The sequence below is a fragment of the Chinchilla lanigera genome, unplaced genomic scaffold (assembly GCF_000276665.1).
Source record: "Chinchilla lanigera isolate Chin_1 unplaced genomic scaffold, ChiLan1.0 scaffold00022, whole genome shotgun sequence".
NCBI lineage: Eukaryota > Metazoa > Chordata > Mammalia > Rodentia > Chinchillidae > Chinchilla > Chinchilla lanigera.
This window is the reverse complement of record NW_004955423.1, coordinates 17,022,508-17,031,941: the sequence shown is the minus strand read 5'-3', so window position 1 is coordinate 17,031,941 and position 9,434 is coordinate 17,022,508. Positions and strand designations below refer to the sequence as shown.

The 9,434-nt window shown below is 39.5% G+C and overlaps 1 long non-coding RNA gene across 1 annotated transcript; it reads right to left on the bottom strand.

Annotated features, from left to right (window-relative positions):
- Positions 1 to 212: 212 nt before the first annotated feature.
- On the bottom strand, positions 213 to 2,600 carry LOC106148517. The gene is made up of 2 exons (XR_001234048.1): positions 2,516 to 2,600; positions 213 to 599 (listed from the first exon to the last, which is right to left on the bottom strand). It is a non-coding gene; the product is annotated as an uncharacterized LOC106148517 (long non-coding RNA).
- Between the last annotated feature and the right edge of the window lie 6,834 nt (positions 2,601 to 9,434).

The window sequence follows — 9,434 nt, the reverse complement described above, 5'->3', positions numbered from 1 at the left end:
GTATTTTGTCTTGTCTTTTTTCCTTCATCCCTGTTGACTTTGGGTGAAAGTGGTCTACTTTAATAAATTAGTCACTATTCATATTTTTAAAAAGGACAGGAAGCTGAAGAGTGCCTGCCTCATTATCAGGATTTAGAGGAAATAATTAAAGCAATATTTTCTGGACTGTCAGACTTCATTTTTGTAATTTAGTAAAAACAACAACTGGAAACTCCACCTTACATGATTTCTATTCATGTTTCGGTCTGGGAACAGAAACTGGTTTGAACAGGCCCTTGTTTCACTTGGACAATGTGGTTGTTCCGTACTGGAGTTCACTGGTAGGTCATACACTGATAAACTAGCCAATTCCCCACACTTTAAAAAAGATGACTAGACATTGAAAAAGCCCAAATTGAGAAATACTTTGTGCCAGCTTTCAGATAAGCATGACTGTCCATTAGCTCCCCTTTTGGAGAAGCTGAGCTATTGCCCAGGAAGCTTTCTGTGCAAGATCTATGGAGAAATGAGTTGAAAGCTCTGCATGGTTGAATGAACTGAAGAGTAGAATGTCCACCGTGTACGTGTCCCAGGCTCATCTGCAATGTCCAGTTTTCCACCTGAGCACACAGAAATGGGTTGGTTATAAATTATTATTTTAGTGTCAGCAAATAAAGTTTTCATGAGCCATGTTTTTTAAGTATACTAGAGTTTTGACTTAAAAAAAATCTTTGCATAGTATTTTTCTTAGGGTTTATTTTTTCAGTGAATTCTGGAAAGTTTGAAATGAATAATTTTCCTTTATATAGCCTTTTTAAAAATTTCAATTTCTTGCTGCATTTTTATGAGTGTCCTAATATCATAACTTAATCATAATTCAATGATTTTCATTTATAATATTAAGTTGTACCTGCAGAAACAAATTCAGTTCACCTTTTAAATGACATCAGGGGTTAAAAAATTAACACTCTGAATAGTAAGCATGTATATTTTCAATATATGTAATAATTAGTATGTGTTTAACAGATTACACTTTATAATGCCTCTTTGGAACACTTTAACTACCATCACCACAATTCTGCAAAGTAGCTGTTATTTTTCTTCCTACTTTACCGATGAGAATCAAGTCTTCCTACTTTACAGATGAGAATACAAACTGTGCTGGTGTAAATATGAGCATGTATATATCACTGTGGTGTACTTTTAATTCTTTTGGGGAGCTACCAAGAAGTGGAATAGCTGGGTCAAATGGAACCTCTAGTCCTAGTTTTTTGAAGAATCTCCACACTTATTTCTGCGGTGTTAGTACCAGTCTACATTCCCACCAACAGTAGAGAAGGGTTCCTTTTTCCCCATAGCCCCTCCAGCATTTGTTGTTGGTTGATTTCTTGATGATACCATTTTTTTTTTTTTCGATAGCGGGAATCAAACTCACGACCTTGCACTTGCCAGGCAGGTGCTGTGCCGCTGAGCTAAATCCGCAGCCCCTGATGATACCATTCTTTCTGGATGTGAGATGGAATCTCAGTGTTGTTTTAATTTGCATCTCTCAAATGACCAGTGTTGTTAAACATTTTTTCATATATTTATTTGCTATTTCTACATCATCTGAGAGTTGTCTATGCATTTCAGAGGCCCATTTTTGTTGTTGTTATTGTTTTTTTATTTTAAAGAGAATAAAAAATTTCAAAAACCATTAAAAATGATACAGAATTTCAAAACAAGATGATAGGAAATCACTAATGCTTGTTATGTTGCATATTGTTATCTTCAAAGTAGCTGTTAACATTACCTGATATAGGAATGCTAAATTAATAAAAAAATAAGCATTAAGAGGCCCATTTTTGATTTGGACTTTAAATTTGGGGGGCGGGTCTGATTTCTTTTGAGTCCTTTACATGTTCTGGATAGTAGTCCTTTTTCTGAGGAACAGCTGGCAAAAGTTTTTCCCACACTGTGGGTTGTCTCTTCACTCTGTTGATGGTTTCTCTTGCTATGCAAAAGCCTATCAACTGAAGAATGGATAAAGAAGATTTTAAAAATACAATGGAATACTTCTCTGCCATAGAGGATAAGTTTGAGACATTTCTAGCTAAACGGAGGCACCTGAGGCCATACTCCTCAGTGAAATATATTGGACACATGTGTAAATACTGCATTGTTTCCCTGGTGTGAGAAACTGAAACAATAAATAAGGACCAAAATGTGTAACAGAAACTGTGAAATAGGAAGAAAATTCTCAAATAGGAAGAAGAAGTAGGGTGGGGGGAAAGGAAGGAAGAGAAAAGAAAAAGATGATGAGAAAAGAAACAAAAAATATAGACAAAGCTTTTGTAAGTAGGAGGCGGAAGAGAGGTTGAGAGAGGGGAAAGGAGTGGGAAAAATCAAGTTATATCATGGACAGGTACAAATTCCCTACAATGAATTTGACCATTATGTATGCCTAAACTGTACCAATAAACTTAATTAAAAAATAAAACTCATGGTCCACCTTAAAAAAGAAAGAATGAAGTCACAGCAAGAATAAGTGACTTACCCATGGTCATGTGCCAGTAGCCGGTGGAACTGGAATTCACTCTATTGTTTTGTGGATTCTAAATTCATCTGCCCCAGCATTCAACAAACACTGACGAATGCAGGGTTGGCACTGTGCTGACTTTGGACTGTGAGGAACAATGGGGCACAGTCCCTGGTTGGTAAAGCTGACAGTCTAAGCGGGGAGATAAAGTCAAGTAAACAAGAAGCAGTAACACAGGGGTGGCCGTGGTTTATTAGAGAAATTACAGGGGTGATGGGACCTCCTGAGGGGCCCCTAGCCCAGGGGGACAGGAGAAGTTATAAGTGGTTAGCAGAAGCTTCCTGGAAGAGGGGTGTCTAATATGAATCCAAGGAAATAAGCAGAATTTGTGATGGGAAACGAGGAACAAGTTTCTAGGGTGTAGGGACCGCCAGTGCAATGGCAAAGATAAGCCATGGTCTGCCATAGGAAGAGAAACGTTAAACAGGCCAAATCACTATCACATATTTAATCACTGACTGAGGGTGAGAGTTTGGGAAAACCTGAGCAGGCCACACCTGGGGATCATGTTGAGGCTCTTGTAGATTTTCGTGTTGGAGACGGGGACACGTTGAGTACTACAAGTAGGAAAGCCAACGTATGCAGCTATTCAGGCCACATAAAAAATATCACAGGCTCAATGGCTTAAAGAGCAGAAATTCATTTCGCATTGTTCTGGAGGCTAGAAGTCTGAGATCAGAAGGCCAGCAGAGTGAGTGTCTTGAGAGGTCTCTCTTCCTGGCTTGTTAGAAAGCAGCTACCTTCTTGCTATGTCTGCACATGACATTCTCTCCCTGCCACCATACACTTCTACATAGAGCGAGGGGAGAGGATATCAGCTAAGGACATGATCCTTATCTGAGGGACAATCCTTATGACCTCAATTAACCTTGATTCCCACCTTGAAGTCTATATTCCAAATATAGTCACATTAGGGCTTCAGGACATGAATTTTGCATATGTATACAGCATGTGAATTTTGGGGGATAAGCTACCTTTAAAAGTCCACTCTAGCAGGAGCATGAGGAATGGATGGGAGAGAGAGATGGCATAAGTAAAGACAGGAGATTAAAAGAGGTGATGTATGATAGTGACCTGAACTGATACTGTTGAAGAGATATGTGACAATTCCATTTGGCGAGTAAACTCCATGTCTGCCTGATCATTATCTAAGATTAGCAATCTGGCCAAATTAAAGCAACCCTGTAACAGCCGTGGGTCCCCCAGTTATGCCAATACTGCCCAGCTGGGAAGCCAGTTAACTGGAACCTTTGAATTGGCTTATATTTACTTCACTTTCTCCAGATAGACACAAACTTCCTTTTTGATGGTATTCTTCACTTAGTAAAAAAAATATGCTGCTGATATGTAGGAGGTAGCATAGCCCCTCTGACTAGTTTTATTTGATTCCGTTGTAGCTATCCGAGGCTTAGACAGTAATTGATTCGTGTCATGCTCCATGTCTTGGATTCTCATCTAATCAAAACATTGCCAAAACATTGTTTCCTAAATGTGAAATTATTCAGTGAGTAAATCACAAGGTGAAGCTTTCAGGCAAGACATGTTTAGGAAATGAAATTTAAGTAGGAGAAATTACAAAAGGGATGGAGCAAAAAATTGCTATTCAGAAAAGAATCCCTTATCACCTGATACCTGACCTTGTAGTGATAATGTGGCCAATAGGAGGGAAATGAAAATTGAGGAAGTCTTCTGAGTTAAGCAGGATATCATCTCTTGCTATTTACAGAGGGTAAAAATCTAACCTCCTTAGTATGGTATGAAAGATCTTTCCCTCCCTGTCCGTTCAGTCTCCTGCTCTCCCCACATGAATTTCCACTCTTTTAAATAACCTCTTTATTTTCCTATGAGTCAATTTTCTGTTTGCTGTACAAATTTTTGCTTAAGCATGACTTCCACTTTTTAAAACTTTTTATTTTATGTTATTAGTACATGCTTGTAGTACATGCATTTACAATCGTCTTGGGGAGTAGTGGGTACATGTACACTCTACAGTTTGTTTCTTTTCTTAAGCCCTGTCCTTCCATTCCCCTGCTTCTCTTCTAATTCTCCTATCCCAATTTTCATTCTTATTTGTATTTTTAACCTTAGCTCATGTTACAGCATACAATGTTTAGTTATATTCACTGAGGCTGTTGGGTTCCTATACATGGCTCCTTTTCGACAGCTTTCTGGCTCCTCTATATCCTTACCCACTAAATTCTCATTTCCTCCCCCTACATGTCTGTTGTGCCTTGTTGTGCTTCTGTTAGAGCAGTGGCCCAAGATGGATGTTGTCTTAGTCCATTTTGTGTTGCTATAACAAAATAAGCAAGGCTGTGTACTTGATAAGGGAAAAGGTTCATTTAACTCAAGTTCTAGAGGTTCAAGAACATGGAACCTGCATCTGCTCTGCTCTGCTCTGCTGAGGCCATCATGGCAGATGGTGTCACTATTCCGGGAGAACATGTAGAAGACATAACATGGCGAGACAGGAAGCAAGAGAGATTCAAAACAGGTGCTAGCTTTGTTTCTAACAATCCACTGTCATAGGGCTCCCCTCCAGAACAATGTGTCCTCTCATGGCCTGTTTACTGCCATATTTTCTCATTCTTGTGTTTTTTGTTGATGATTTCACTGTCTAACATGGCCCACAAATATAATGGAGTGCTTTTCAGTGAAAGCCTTCATTATACCTTAAGGAGAAAACACATCTGTTAAGTAAGCTTCATCCAAGCATGACTTATAGTACTATTGACTATGAGTTCAATGTGTGCATCTTTAAACGGAACATCCTAAAATGAAGTTTTATATTGATTGGCTGATTAAAAAACTGTTGTGACCAGAGGCTCATAGGAATCTAATGCTATACAATATTTCCCTTCAGAACAATTTGGTTCAGTATTAGATAATTCAGTATTAAGAGTAGCTTTACAAAACATAACTCTCCTTAATAACAAGAATTGACTGTATTTGGTTACTTGTATGCCTGTGGAATTCTTTGAGAAATGGTATCATCATTTGTATATGCCTGTCATTTGTATAATTATTAATATTGATGATTATACCAAACAATATTTTATTTTATTTTTCCAAAAGGTATTTTAGTTACTAAGTTGGTTATTATGGCTTCTTCCTTATACCAAGTTAACCAAGAATGCTTATTCAGAGACCTCACGATTTTAAGTCACTTTTTAATACTATCTTGAGCATTAGATCCTAAGGAATTGTTAATAGTTTTAAACATCTATTTATTTTAAAAGATTATGGGATTACTTGGCTGAGAATTTTGGAACTCTAGGAAAAGTCAAAGCATGTAGTATAACAAAACAGAAATAAAAGGTCTGTGGTGGAATGACAACTGGTAGCCAGTATGTAACACCCAGCTGAACTGAACCAGCGTGGTGCTGGGTGTGGGAGGCCCAGCTGAGGATTCTTGCCTGCAGCATAAGAGGCAGAACTGGAGAAGAAGAGAGGCTATTAGGAGCGATAGAATCTGTTGGGAGTTGTTGATTTACCTGGAGGACCTTGTCAAGCTGACTTTCCTGATAACTTGGCTGTTCTCATCAGAAGAGGAGCTCAGGACCTCACTGTCATTGAGAATGGCTACGGTTCGCTTTAGGGGAGCTCTGGTCCTCACTTTGAACATCGCTTCCTGGCTCCAGAGGGGAAGATGGCGCATTGCTAAATCCCCTGGAGAAGCTTGTCACGTTGGCTTTCCTGGTGGGAACTTGGCTTTCCTTATCATCAGAGGAGCTTACGACCTCACTATTACTGAGGATAGCTATGGTACTTTGCGGCGGGTGGCGGGGGCGCACTCTAGTTCTTACTTTGAGTGTCACTTCCTGGCTCCAATTCACATCCCTCAATCTGCTAGTACAGATCCTTCATCCCACTGACACAGACTTTCTAGCTTCCACCACTGACCTTTGGGCCTTCCCAGCACAGATCCATGAAGCAGGCCTGTATGAGTCACTGTCATGGGCTCTGGGCCTCCAGTTGGACTTGTGGGAGGCATTTTTATGGGCCCTAGGTCTTCAGCTGGACTCATGCAGACATTGCCAGGGGATCCAGGCCTTCAGCTGGACTCTTTGGTCATTAGTGTGTGGACAGATTTCCTGTACTCTCTTTGTATATGATTCTTTGGGTGACTATTATAAATAAACTTATAAAACATGTCCTGTATTATACTGTTCCCCTTGCAAAGCCCCAAACTATAACAAACCCCTTAAAACAAAATTTGCTAAAACAGCAGCTTTCAGTGGCAACCTAGGAATTTTGATCTTTAAGAAGGATCCTAGTGGTTATGATATAGTATATTCACAAACTGTACTGTGAGAAACACTGCCATAGCAGCTGTTCCTTACCTGGGTGTCCTCTCTAGGGATTCTCAAAGTGAACTTTAGCTCAGTTCTTTTTTGCGGAATAAATTATTTTTGGCAAATGATAGACTCCATGAACTATATATCTTTTACAGTTTATGTGTATTTACAATAAACTCTGCTAGGTCTATTTTATCTTTTCTTCACTAAAGTGTAGGTGGTAATCAATTTGACTAAGAGCAAGTTCAGGTTCATTCTCATTCATGATCTCTTTTAGGTATTGCCCATTCCACTGATCCCATGAAAGCCTTCTGGGCTTCTGATTTGGGAGCTCTCTCAGTGCTAAGCTTTAAAGTACCCTCAGGACAGGCTAGGTTATACTATGGTAACAAAGTCCAAACTCTCTATGTTTAAAAGCACAAATGCTTATTTTTTTTCTAAAACTGCAAGTCCAATTTGTAGTGGCTGGGGACAATGTATAATGTACTAGATACTGTATAATGTACTAGATACTGTATAATGTACTAGATTCTGTATAATGTACTAGATACTCCAACAGAAGAACAAGCAAAATGCAATGGGTTCTCAAACAAGGGAGCAATTTAGGTCTGCCTGAGTGTTAATATTCAGACTAGTTGTCATGGTGAATGGGCTTATTCTCTTTTGGAATGGTCATTAATGTTCATCCAAGGACCCAGGCTGATGGAAGCAGTGGTTCAAGGGGGTCTGGCTACTGCTTGAATTGGAGGCACACCTTGACATTCTTGGTGTGTTGCTGTTTTTACCACCATGAAGAATGTTAGAGTTGTGGGGTCATGAAAGCTCCCACCCAGGCTTCAAAGGAAGGCCTGGGGGCCAGAGATTTAGCTTAGTAGCATAATGCCTGCCTGGCAAGTGTGAGGTCCTGAGTTTGATTCCCAATACCAAAAAGAAAGGGAGTAAAGCAAAGAGGCCCCAGAGAGGGCAGTCTATGAAGCTGTGGGAATGAAGCTAAATATGCGGTGCAGATCTCAGGAAGTCAGAGATGCCAGGGATGTGGAATGTCTGCCAAGGAAAGCTGTAGATCATGATTGGAGCCAACCCAGAAGAGAGGCCATGTGGGATGTAACTGGGGTGGCCATAAGGATGGGTCTGCCCAAGCCCTTTGGAATCATATTTTACCACTGTTTCCTAGATTCTGTGCATGCTATAAGACTTAATGTTTGCCCTGTTAAATTTCAATCTTGCTTTGGCCCTGCTTGTTCTTATCTCCTTATTCTCTTTTAGAATGGGAATGTTTACCATGTGCCATTATACCTTGGGATTATGTAACTTTTTAGAGGTTCACAGTTAAGTCTTTGCCTGGAATCTCAGAAGAGGCTTGGGCTTGGGCTTTTGACAAATGCTGGATTATTGAGACTTTGGGGAAAGGATTATTGGTTTGTGATTGTACACAAGGTAGTTGTATCATGTTAGACAGAATTATGACTTTGTGTTTATTTGGGGATTAAGAATGCTTTGAGGAGATATGTTTGGGTGTCAAGTTGATGAGAGGCAGGAGGTTGTGATAGTTAAATTTGACTGTGAAAACTTGACTGGTTTAGAAGCTTCCCAGGGGATTGGTGAAACACAGTTATAGATGTCATGTGTCCATGACTTTGGGTATTATATCTGGTCCCTTCCCCTTTACTCTGGTGCTGTTCTCCTGTTCTGCTTCGTAGTTCTCATGAGCTAAGCAGCTTTATTCCACCAAGCCGTTCTGCCATGATGTTCCTGCCTTGAAGTCTACCAATCTTGTACTAAATCCTCTGAAAACATGAGTTAAGGGCTGAAAATTCTCTATATTATACTAGATACTCCCACAGATGAACAAACAAAATGCAGTGGGTTCTCAGAGAAGTGAGCACCTTAGGTCTGCCTGAGTGCTAATACTCAGACTAGTTGTCATGGTGAATGGACTGAATTGATCATCAAAGTGCAGTCAGTATTTGTTTGCTATGACCTTTATCCAGCTAAATCATGTCCACCTTAATACTTGGGAACAGACCAATTAGTTTTGGTTTGTGTCAAATTGCCTTCACCTTGATACATTTTACTACAGTAGGATAACCTGTCACATTCACTTTGTTTTTCTCCTGGCCTTGTCATAAACTAAAATAGTTATATTATTTATTGGCATCTGAGTGTCCATTATTGAAGACTATTCATGATTTCACATTTCTAATGTCTCTTCCTCAGGGATCAAAGATGGATTGGTTAATGTTCCCTATCACTTTGCCTTTCTTTTCACTGGAAATGTAGAAATATATATTGTTTTGACATGTTGAATTTGACCTTTTCCAGACCACTTGTTTCATTTGGGACAAAAGCAGTAACACAGACTATAAAACATAGGTCAGAGGGGAAGATGACTGATGAGAAAGCAGGGTTGATTCCAAAGGGATGGCAGCATTCACAGTGTTTTTAAAGTACTTATGTTATTGTACCCTCTCAAGAGAATCTGTCCTCAACAAGCAAAGAAAAATGTCAGGAAATTGTATGGCTCTTAAAAATAGCTCTCCATCAAAAGGTGCTGAGTGTTCTGTCTAAAAACATGAACT